The sequence below is a fragment of the Gopherus evgoodei genome, chromosome 3, assembly GCF_007399415.2.
Source record: "Gopherus evgoodei ecotype Sinaloan lineage chromosome 3, rGopEvg1_v1.p, whole genome shotgun sequence".
Classification (NCBI taxonomy): Eukaryota; Metazoa; Chordata; order Testudines; family Testudinidae; genus Gopherus; species Gopherus evgoodei.
In genome coordinates, this window is record NC_044324.1 from 110,688,490 (window position 1) to 110,701,491 (window position 13,002).

Below are 13,002 nucleotides of genomic sequence, written 5' to 3' on the forward strand. Positions count from 1 at the left end.
AAGGGTATGTTGATTTGTTCCGGCGTTAGTGTAGGAAGTGTCCTGAGTAGACGGTGCAGTTTCTTAGTGTATTCCTCAGTGGGATCTGAGGGAAGTGGCCTGTAGAATTTGATATTGGAGAGTTGTCTGGCGGCCAGGGTCGGCGCTACCATTTAGGCAGCCTAGGCAACCGCCTAGGGAGCCAGAATAAATAGTGGGCGCTGTTTTGCTGGAGGGGGCGGCAGGCGGCTCTGGTGGAGCTGCCGCTGTGGTGCCTGCGGAGGACCCAGTGCTCCGTGGCTCCGGTGGACCTCCCGCAGGCATGACTGCGGCAGCTCCACTGGAGCCGCGGAGCACCCAACCCTCCTCAGGCACCACAGCGGCAGCTCCAGCGGAGCCGCGGGACCAGTGTGAGGGGCGGAGAAATTGCCATCCGCCTAGGGTGCTCAAACCCCTAGCACCGGTCCTGCTGGTGGCCTCCTTTTGGTAGTCATACCTGTTCATGTTGACAACAGCATCTGCTTTATCAGCCTCTTTGATAATGTCAGGGTGGTTTGAGGCTGTAGATGGCATTGCGTTCTGCACGACTTAGGTTATGAAGCAAGCAATGTTGTTTTTCCACAATTTCTGCCTATGCACGTCGGTGGAAGCATTCAATGTATAAGTCCAGACTGTCATTTTGACCCTCAGGAGGAGTCCATGTGGCGTTCTTCTTCTTGTGCTGTTGGTGGGAGGGTACCTGTGTATCAGTGCGCTGTTCAGTGTTATCCTGAAAGTTTTCTTTGAGTTGGAGACAGCAAAAGTAGGCTTCTAGATTGCTGCAAAACTGTATCATGTTGGTGGGGGTGACAGGGCAGAAAGAATCCCCGAGATAGGACAGACTTTTCTTCTAGGCTGAGTGTGTATTGGATAGATTGATGATATTGCTGGGTGGGTTGGGGTACCACAGTTGTGGCCCCGTGTGACAGGTAGGAGTTTAGACAGCTTACAGTCCTTTTTCCTTTGTAGAGAGGTGACGTGAGTAATGCTGATGTTTTCTTGTTTGCTGAATAAGATGCTGATCAGGTGGTTCCTTAGTTTCTTTGATAGAGTATGGCATAATCTCTCTCTGTGGTCTGTGTAGTATGTAGATAGCAGCGGATTTTTTACCTTTAGTCCATTTGGTATGATGTCCATCCACTTGCATTTGGAAAGGAAGATATTATCTGTCTGTATTTGTGCAAGACAGAGACCAACACCTAAAAAATCTCCACCAAGCATTCTCAAAACTACAATACCCACACGAGGAAATAAGGAAACAGATCAACAGGGCCAGACGTGTACCCAGAAGCCTCCTACTGCAAGACAAACCCGAGAAAGAAACCAACAGGACTCCACTGGCCATCACATACAGTCCCCAGCTAAAAACCCTCCAACCCATCCTGGACAATGATCCCACACTTTCACAGGCCTTGGGTGGCAGGCCAGTCCTCGCCCACAGACAACCTGCCAACCTGAAACATATTCTCACCAGTAACTGCACACCACACCATACTAAAATCTAGCTCAGGAACAATCCATGCAACAAACCTCGATGCCAACTCTGCCCACATATCTACACCAGCGACACCATCACAGGACCTAACCAGATCAGCCACACCATCACCAGTTCATTCACCTGCACCTCCACCAATGTAATATATGCCAGCAATGCCCCTCTGCTATGTACATCGGCCAAACTGGACAGTCTCTATGGAAAAGGATAAATGGACACAAATCAGATATTAGGAATGGCAATATACAAAAACCTATAGGAGAACAGATCAACCTCCCTGGCCACAGTACAGCAGACCTTAAGGTGGCCATCCTGCAGCAAAACAACTTCAGGACCAGACTTCAAAGAGAAACTGCTGAGCTTCAGTTCATCTGCAAATTTGACACCATCAGCTCAGGATTAAACAAAGACTGTGAATGGCTTGCCAACTACAAAACCAGTTTCTCCTCCCTTGGTTGTCATACCTCAACTGCTAGAACAGGGCCTCATCCTCCCTGACTGAACTAACCTCGTTATCTCTAGCTTGCTTGCATATATATACCTGCCCCTGGAAATTTCCACTACATGCATCTGATGAAGTGGGTATTCACCCATGAAAGCTCATGCTCCAAAATGTCTGTTAGTTTATAAGGTGCCACAGGATTCTTTGCTACTTTTGCAGTCTATCCTGTCACCCAGGCAACCTGGACTTAGTTATACACCAAAAATCACAATATTCATATTACTCCCCATCTCAAAGGACCAGTCACTTACCCCAGGTCATTTATACTCAGATCCCAAACCAAAGACAACACCTGTAGATAATCTTGTAATAAACTGACTCATGATTTATTAACTTGAAAGCAACAAGAGAGTTGTTTAGACAGTTAAGACAGAAAACATATACCCACAAATGAGTTATAATCTCCAATGTAAAAAGTAATATAAGTTTCTATAATAAGCAGCTCTATTAAATGTCCTTATGTGTCCTGACCCATGCCAACCAGCATGAAGATCTCTTGCTTATGTTTAGGCATCTTTGGCTCTCAGTGTCTGGACAGCATAAAAAGACCCAGTTTCTCCTTATCAGGGAATTTTTTTTTTTTGGTCCCCATCACCCCAGAATCCAAGCTGTTGGGAAGAGTGCATGCACAAATTTTTCTTTTCTGGAGGGAGTTAGGAATGTGATAAATAAGGTCTGTGTCCTTTGATGCTACACAAATGCCTCATTTACCTTCAATGAGTCATCCTGTGTGTAGGATGAGCACTTTGCTTTAATTAATGCTTCTTCTCCTGTTTGGTGAGTTGCATAAGTAGAGGTTTACAATGCAAACACTGAGTATAACTTTATACTATGGGATACAGATAATATACCAGTAAGTAAGATTAATATATAAAGCATCCTACAAGGGATCCAAAAACATTAAACTCATTCTTGTAACACTATTAATGCACAGGTAAGCCAGACTGTTTTCCAACTGTGCATTTGTCAGTGTTCATTAGATTCTCGGCCTTTGCATGAGCTGGCAACTGGTCTGACCACATCACATACATGACCTCTGTATTTGGCACTGGCACAACTGCTGTCCAGTTCTAGTGCCAACAATCCAAGAAGGATGTTAATAAGTTGGAGAGGGTTCAGAAAAGAGCCATGAGAACAAATAAAGAATTAGAAAACGTTGTATAGTGAGACTCAAAGAGCTCAATCTATTTAGCTTAACAAAAAGATGGTTGATTGACTTGATCACAGTTTATAAGTATCATATTTTTCCCCGTCTAGGTAATGAGCTCTTCAACCTAGTAGACAAATATATAACAAGATCCAAAGTCTGGAAGTTAAAGCTAGACGAATTCAAACTGAAAATAAGGTGCAGGTGAGGGTAATTAACCACTGGAACAAATTACTAAGGGTTGTGGTAGATTCACCACCACTGGCAATTTTGATTTCAAGATTGGATGTTTTTTTCCCCCTAAAAGAGATGCTCTAATTGAAACTGGAATCAGTGCAGGGGAGCTCTATGCCCTTTGCTATACAGGAGGTCAGACTAAATGATCACAGTGATCCCTTCTGGGTTTATAATCTATAAATCTATTTGCCCCATAACAACCTTCAAGCGTTTGCTGAGGGGTGGCTTAGTCCCTTCCTGATTAGCCTGTAGGGAAAAACGCTTTAAAATGAAAGCAATATAATCATACAGTAAACATCCCAGTAACCAGGTCAACAAGCAGTATTCATAAATTATGACAGAGCAGCTCTGTGTCCATCACACCACTCTTAGCTTCCACAGCAGCATAGTTCCTTGGCTAAGTTGCCAAGGGCTTCCCATCCAGCTGCTGCCTCTGCAGTCGTTCTCAGGAGTGGGACTGTTTATATATTAAAAAAAAAATTGTTGTGATAGGTTAATTCTGAGCCTATCTGCAAATGGCCTTAGCTGTTAACGGGGGTCAGGGGAAGAGTTTCAAGGGTGTGTGCTTGCCCCAAGGCACCACCTCAGCCTGCCCACCCCAGCAGACAGCTCAGTCCTCCTCCCAAAGCCCCATGAATAGGCTTCTGCTGGGAGCAAGGGAAATGGCACCTTCTCCATCTATTCCTCTCTTCCTTGAAGCTGGATCTTTGCCTGCGCTGCTTGTGAGAGCAAAGGGATCATGCATCTGTAAGGTGTTAAACCCTAACTACAAAACAGGGATTTTATTTTAACAAAATGGGGTTCTCTGTACTCCTGACTTTCACTCTGACCTATGGGAAAAAGTGGCCACCTTTCAATGAATTTTAAACCATCCTTAAAGGACCCAGCCTGTAGTATCATGTCTCCTGCTTTATTTAGGCTGGGCATTAATCACAAGTCTTTTCAGTTTTGGCTCCCACTGAAATCAGCTGAATCACAGGTGATGGGGATCTCTCACATTCAGGTCCTTATTTCCCTTAACTTCAATGCATCAGCCCTGTGCGGGTGACTTAATGACCCCTGAAGATAGCTGCAAAAGCCCAAGTTTTGGAATCTGTGTCTTTCCTTCTTCACTCAATGAAATAAGCACTCCTTTCTCTGCCTTAGATTTCAGTTATGCAGGAGAAATGCAAAAAAAGAGGACCTTACTTCAGGTCCTGCCAGGTAAAAAATCCTTTTGTTAACTTTAAAATGCACTTGTTTGTAATCTTTTGTATTGAATCTGCATAGTGATATCACAGACTGTTGTTCCACTAGATAGTGTGTGGGTGTGTGTGGTGGGAGGAGATGGGTTGGCAGAGTCATGGCCCTGCATCTTCCCTGCCCCTCCTCACCACCTTTGTGTGCATTTATGCTCTGGGGGAGGCAGTGTTATGAGGGAGCAGTCTCTGTGCTCCTATGAGTAAAAGAGACTGCAATTATGCCCATCTTCCACCAGTAGGTTTTAAGGGGGTAGAGGATCTCTTTGCCCTTCATGATTACTGGGCTTAGAAACATGTACAATAAACAGCAAATTTCTGTTTAACTAGGGGAAGATCCACCTGCTTAATATCCGCATTTAATGCCAACAAAATGAACGAGTGCACAAACCCCCTTTGGCTACTACTTCAAAACCCCATAGGGTGGTGCTTTCCTAGTTGCCCTTTCCTGTCCGAGGAGTCTGGTGGTTTATGTGTGAATACAACGCTTGAGAGCACAGGGCCTGAATCTGCCACACTTAAGCTGACTAGTACTTTTTTCTGTAAGTCATTCCAGTGAAATGAAGTTGACTACTTGCAGAGTACAGTGCTACTCACTGTGAGCAAAGTGGCAGGTTTAGTCCCCCAGCTATCTCAAATTTTTGAGCTAAAAATCTCTGCTGGCGTCAATGAGCTCCATTGACATCACAGGGGAGCTGTGCCGATTTACACCATTAGAAAAGCTGACCTTTCAATCCACACAAACATACCATTAATAACTTGGGATCAGAGTTTTTAAAAAATGTTTCAATTCACTTTTTAGTCAGAAAACATCTGGTTTTTTTACACTTGAAAATGGACAAAACTTGCCACTTTGTTTCATCTGACAGGTATAAGCCCCTGTACAATAAAGCTGAAAACAGAAATGCTGGCAGGCACTGCTAAAATAAAAACTGCCAGTTCTTCTGCAACAAATTAGAACATGATCTTCTAGAAACTGTATGCAAAATGGTTTAGTAGGTAAGGGGCTGGCCTGGCACTCCTGAGAGCTGGGTTCTCTTTCCAGTTTGGCCACTGACCTGCTTTGTGACACTGGGCAAATCACTTTCCCTTTCTATGCCTCTAATTGTAAGCTTTTTGGGGAAGGAACCATCTCCTCATATGGGTCTTGTCAAGGTTTCTTCCCCACTCTGAACTTTAGGGTACAGATGTGGGGACCTGCATGGACACTTCTAAGCTTAATTACCAGCTTAGATCTGGTTTCGCTGCCACCACTCACAAGCACTGCTTTTCTTCCCTGGGCAGTCTTGAGAGACTTCACCAATTTCCTGGTGAACGCAGATTCAAACCACTTGGATCTTAAAACAAGGGGAAATTAACCATCCCCCCTCCTTTCTCCCACCAACTCCTGGTGGATCCAGATCCAACCCCCTTGGATCTAAAAACAAGGAAAAAATCAATCAGGTATTTAAAAAGAAGGCTTTTAATTAAAGAAAAGAAAGGTAAAAGAACACCCTCTGGGAGAGATTAGCATACCAGCAACTCTCACAGACAACAGATTCAAAACACAGAGGATGTTCCCCTGGGCAAAAATATTAATACACACAAAAATACCCACATTTGATAATTCCCTTAATGGTACCAAGACAAGTTACAAAGAAAATAAACATAATCCTATTTATCCCTTTCTAAAACTTACTACTCTGATAAGAGGCTGGTTCCTTGATCTTTTTCACTCAGGCTGAAACGGAAACTCTAAACAAAGGAAAACTTCCCTCCTTCCTTTTGAAACATCTTGTTCCCCCATTGGTTCCTCTGGTCAGGTGTCAGCTACGCTAGGTGAACTTCTTAACCCTTTACAGGTAAGAGGCCCTTAACTATCTGTTTATGACAAACTTATGCAAAATGGTTTAGTAGGTAGGGTGCTGGCCTGGCACTCCTGAGAGCTGGGTTCTCTTTCCAGTTTGGCCACTGACCTGCTTAGTGATGCTGGACAAATCACTTTCCCTTTCTATGCCTCTAATTGTAAGCTTTTTGGGGAAGGGACCATCTCCTCATATGGGTCTGTAGTGTGCCTAGTTCAATGGAGTCCCAATCTCTATTGAGGTAACATTAAATAATAGAAAATTAAAATAAATGATAAGCATTTTGCTCTTTCAGATCCTTTTTGCATTAACATTAGTACTAACTTCTGTGCTCTTATGGACGTCCTGTGCACTGTACGAGTGCTGAATACTTGCTAAAATAACCAGACTCTGGATCTGAGGACAGACTGCTGTTTCCCATTTGTTATGGGAGCATTTTTAAGCATGACCTCAGAGGTGAGACGCTGTCCCTTCTGAGAGCTGCTATAGTTTTGACTTTGGTCCCTGTGTATATGTAACCCACACACTTCCTGGGTGTGGTGTTCTGTCCCATCTAGTGGCGCAGAGAGAGATATTTTATATACAGTAACTCCTTGCTTAATGTTGTAGTTATGTTCCTGAAAAATGCGACTTTAAGCAAAATGATGTTACGTGAATCCAATTTCCCCATAAGAATTAATGTAAAAAGAAGGGGTTAGGTTCCAGGGAAATTTTTTTCACCAGATAAAAAACTATATATTATAGATATGCTTACAGTATACATTTTAAACAATGTAATACTGTTCACAGCTATGATGATTATGAAGCTTGGTTGAGGTGATGAAGTTAGAGGGTGAAAGAGGGTGGGATATTTCCCAGGGAACGCCTTGCTGCTAAATGATGAACTAGCAGTTGACTGAGCCCTCAAGGGTTAACATATTGTTAATGTAGCCTCTCATAAAGGCAGCACGAACGGGAGTGAGGTGAGACAGCATAGCAGACAGAGACAGATACATACCTTGTGTGGGAGAGAGAGAGAAATGTACACTGCCCCTTTAAGTAAGCTGAGCCACTCTTAAGTGCATTGTCTTTTTAAGTGAATAAGGAAGTTGAGACAGCAGCTGCTGCCCCAGGCACTCTCTGTCCATGCCCTCCCCTGCTCTATATGGAGAAGGGGTAAGTGAGGTGTAGGAGCAGGGGGGAGGGGGACATCCTGACATTAGCTTCCCCCCCACACACCTCTTTTCCCCCTGTAAAGCAAGCAGGAGCCTCTGGGATCAGCTCCAAGGCAGAGGGCAGGAGCAGCACATGACAGTGTGGGAAGGGACAGCTGAACTACTGATTGGTAGCCTGCTGAGTGGCTGCAGCACAGGGAACTTAGGGGTAGCTGATACAAGGCTGCTGGTTCACCCTGGTTCCAAGTCCCCACCAGCTAGCTGCAACGGGCTGCTCTTCCTGCAAACAGTGAACAAAGCAGGCGGCTGCCAAATAACGTTAGAAGGGAGCATTGCATAACTTTAAATGAGCATGTTCCCTAATTGATCAGCAACTGAACGTTAACCAGGATGACTTTAAGTGAGGAGTTACTGTATCTATATCTGTCTGTCTATATATGCTCTAGAGCCTTACCTAAGAGCCAGTTGGCTCTTGGCTCATGCCCTAAGCTCCAAAGGCCCCAGGTTTCATCCCACCTGCCAACAACCGGGGTCTGTTGGCATTACATATGCACAAACGAGGCAGACATGTCTTTGGCAATGCTGCCCTGTCACTGTTCTCAGACCTGATTACTGGGAACAGTTTAGTCAAGTGAGCAATTTGCCTATTGCATAAAGAAAATTATCACCTTCAAATTACAAGTCTTAAAAGGGAAGCAAATTCTGGCACTGTTTATGCCCCTTTGTGAAAATGGCAATTATTAGTCCAGATGTGCAGCCATACATATTAGAGCAGAACATACAGAAAGGTTCTAATTGATAGGTACAGTATGTTCAATAGCTTTAGAACCCTTCCTGATTGTCATCATCTGTTTGCTTTTAAACCTTGTCTTAGCTGCAGCTGTTCTTTGTGATCACATTGTGGCGTCTTTTCTTTCTTTCTTTTTAAAAACATGTTAGAAAACCCCTATTGTGGGTAAGAAGCTCATGACAAGCTTTTTTTGTCAACAGCCTGATGCATAAAAGGTTGTAGAACCTCTTGCACACTCTCTGAGGATATGTCAGAGAGTGGGAGTATATTCTAATGACCTTACTCACAGCAGTCCCATCTAGAGACCTCATGTAAGATGCAAATGAGGAGCAAGAGCTGCAGGCCCCCTGCTTGATTCCCTCATTATCTCAGGAATGAAGTTGACAGGAATGTCAGTTTTTGGCTAAATATTGAACATGAATGTTGAGTGATTGATGCAGTCTCCGGATGGAAATGTGAGAACAGTCCTGAGATAATGAGTAAATCCCACACCACATCCATATATCTGGCAGGTCACACCATTCTTAGAAATCTTAACAAACAAAACACAAAACATTTAACAGTAAAAGCAGGAAGAACAACAGGCATGGCTTCTTCTGGGTTTAATTTCCTGTCTCCCTGTTCACAACACCTCACCCTGTAAAGCAAGGACCTGTCCAGTGTGTCTAACATACTTTGACTACTGGAACTGCCACCCTGTTGTACTGAAGAATAATTTTCTGTGGAATAAAGTAATATCTGGAAACCTAGATAACTGCACATTAAACCTATACTGAGGTGCAGGATTCCTTCCTGACTCCACATATGGGGGATCAGTTAAATGTTAAACATGTGAGCAAGAACTGGCCAGCTAAGCATCTGACAGAGAGAATGATCAGTGCCAGCTCAGAGCCCTGACCTACCCCATCCAGGGTCTCACCTCCAGCCATGGCCATCCCTGGTGCCTCAGAGGAAGGAGAAAAACAGACAACAGAATGTATTGAGGAAGGAAAAGGCCCGCAGCAGTGATTGTACTTCAGCTTTTACCCTTTAGGGGTATTCTTGTGAAAGTAATTTGTGACACCTTGATGTATTTGATGGACCTAAAGGGTTAGGGTAGGAGTATCCATCACAAATAGATATTTTTCAGAGCTGACAAGGAAAACCAGTAGCACCCCTTCCAAACAAGAGGACATCAAGTGCGCTTGATGACATTACAGCAAGTGCAGCTGACTGCAGGTGCTTTTTAATTCCTGAAACAGTTAGAATGTTGTTGTGAGTGGACTGGATTGGAAATTAGTACTCGCTACAAAAAACTCTTGCTGTGGATATTGGTTGTTTGTGGATTACACATTAAACACTGGCTCCTACCATAGGGCCTAATAATGCAAGGCATTGAGGGGCTCTGCACCCTCACGTCCTATTTAAATCAATGAAAGTTGACAGGTCACCCCCTCCCAGAAGAGATTCTTCACCTTGCAGAGCTTTTCACCTTGCTGATATCTCCAGTAAAGCTGTCAACTGTTAAAATGTGGACTCACTGGCCTTTAGAGAATGGACTGTGAACACCAGCTGATGCACATAAGCCATTAACAGCGATCTGAAAGACAGGAATGAATTTCACTCACTGATGAAAGTGCCAAGGCTGCATTTGAACTAGTGACTTAGAAGTAGTGACTTATGGATAAGGTTTCATATCTGAGCCAAACACTGCCCCTCGCATTGATAATGCTAGCTATTTTTATGATGATTTTCCGCCACATGACCGTAGTACACACACTAGTTAACGTGACAGTTACTAAAACTGAGACACTATCTATCTGAACATATTTGCTTATTTCATTCTAGTGTCTGTTCTCTCAATCCAAACTTTAACTAGATTTCAGATGCTGAGCATGAACTAATATCTGACTAATAATTACAGTCTCTGCAACCATCTGGTGCATAGACCATGGGGAAATTCAATTTAAATCATTTATCACTGTTTCATGTAGGCTTCTGAGCAAATGCCAATTGAACGGGCTAGGCAATGAGCCAAGTTCCTAAAGGTAACACACAACCTGTCTTTCTGACATCTTTTAATGGATGTCTAGTAATCAGCTCAAGCTCAACAGGGCAAAAACAGAGCTCATAATTTCAACACCCAAATCTTCCCTGCTACCCCCTTTCTCAGTCACTGTGGACAACACCACCATCCTGCCGTCACTCAGGCCCATAACCTAGGTGTCCTCTTAGCTTGTGAGGACCTAGAGAGAGGGCTAAGTCAATGTCTAAGTCTCACAGATTCTCTCTGTGCCTCTCTAATAAATGGCCTGCCTCATCCATTAACACAGCTAAAACTCTTATCAAGACATCATCTCGCATCTCCGTTACTGCACCATCCTTTCCTCTTGCCTTGACAAATGCAATCTTGCCCTACTCATATCCTGTCAGAATGCTGCTGCAAAGATAATTTTCCTACTCTATCCCTTTGACTGTGTTTCCCCTCTCTGTGCATCCCTCCATTGGCTCCCTCTTCTCTGTTGTATCAAATGTCAGTTACTTGTCTTCATTTTCAAGCCCTTTGCAGTTTATCCCCACCCTATCTATCATCTCTCATTCAGTATTAACAAGCTGACTTCCACCTCTGATTGGCCCATACCACCAGCCTCTATCAGCTACTTGTTAAATTTTCAAACAAGCACCTTTGTGCTTTCTCCCATGATACTCTTCACACTTGGGAGAAGCTCCCTATAAACATCCACAGAACTAACTCATTATCTTGTTTCAAACTCTCCTTTCCTGAGAGGCCTATAAAAAAATTTGACAATAATTTAGCTGCTGGTGGGATGAGACCACAAGCTATCTTGCTGACCAGTATTGTCTCACTGTTTTCTTGTACTCCCTTGTCTATCTGTATCATCTAACCTAAGTATAAGACAGGAGACATTTAGGGTAAAGACTCTTTTTGTTCTGTTTATACAGCACCTAGCACAATGGGGTCCTGGTCCATGACTGGGGCCCGTAGTTAAACCAGAAGGCTCTCACCTTTTGAGTGCCATTTGGGGAGAAGACATATTTAAGCTATGGGGAAGTCTGCAGGAAGCCAGCACTGGTTTTAGGGACTGGGCAGTGGGCTAAGTTCTCATGGGGGGCGTGCCCGATAGAAGATCTGCAGACCAAAAGTGTTCCCAATGGCCCTAACACAACGACAGTGCCTGGATTTTGTTCAGAATCTGGAGGCCTAAAACACATGGGATCCCATGGTTGGGTCCCCTCATGACAATCTAGTGAGCAGCTAAGAGGGGGCGCTCAACTGGACATATGACCCAGCTGACCTGGATTTTAATATGTCCTTCAGCCCTTGTGTCAAGCTGTTCTTTGAAAACTCCCTTTTGCTCTTCCCTTGAGTGTTTTTATATCTTGTAAGTGACCCAGCTATCTATTTAATCTGAAAATAACATGGTGCAGGCTAGCATATTTGAAATAATGTGTAACATTTCCACCTATTGACTCTCTCCTTTTGAGCTCTTCATAGTTCTTTTTGGTAAGCTTGCCCAATCCAATTAGTTTTAGTACAAATGCCAAGCTGGTTGGAGCTGCATTCCCCCTGCTGAGCTCTCCATGGGTTGCTGAGGACACACCAGTCATTTTTTTTACAGCAGCACAGGTTAACACAAAGTATGTATCTGATTTCTACTGTTTTGCTTAAATAATACTGAGACCACATTCTGTCTCTGAGCTTCCTGCTGAGCAGCACAGGCTGATTTTCCTTCTCTGCTCCAGAATAACACCCGCACCTCTTGGAAATGAGGCAATTTTCACAGATCTCCAGTCCACCGAGTACAGGTATAGAATATCAAGTGATAAACAAAATAGTACCACTGTTGGTGGAAAGAAACACATATGAGGAAAGTCTGCAGCCATACTACCTTGGATTTGTCTAGTCAGATACTCTAATGCAAAAAACACTGGACCTGTAAATCTTTTGCATGGGAAATAACTCAGGAAAAATCTAGGGAGTAGTGGCACCTTTTATGGTGATTTGGGGAGAAATTAGAGTATGGAAAAATACACATTGAGAGCTAATATTGGACTAACAATTAAAAACAAGTAGGAGGAACAGTCAGACACTCAATCTGTCAGTCTACCATCGATCCTGAACAAAATAATGGAGTGCTGATATGGAATTTGATTAATGATGAATTAAAGAAGGGTAATATAATTAATGCAAATCAACATCAGTTAATGGAAAATAGATCCTGTCAGAATAACTTGATATATTTTTATTTTGTGAGATTACAAAATTGGGTTGATAAAGGCACTATGTAATAGACTTCTATAAGGCATTTGACTTGTTACCACATGGCATTTTGATTAAAAAAACTAGAATGATACAAAATTAACATGGCACACATTAAATGGATTAAAAGATGGCTAAATGATAGGTCTCAAAATGTAATTGTAAATGGGGAATCATCATTGAACACCTGAGTTTTTACTGTGGTCCCGCAGGGGTTGGGCCTCTGCTATTTAACATTTGTATCAATGGCCTGCAAGAAAACAAAATAATCCCTGATAAAGTTGCAAATGACATAAAAATTAGAGGAATGGTAAAT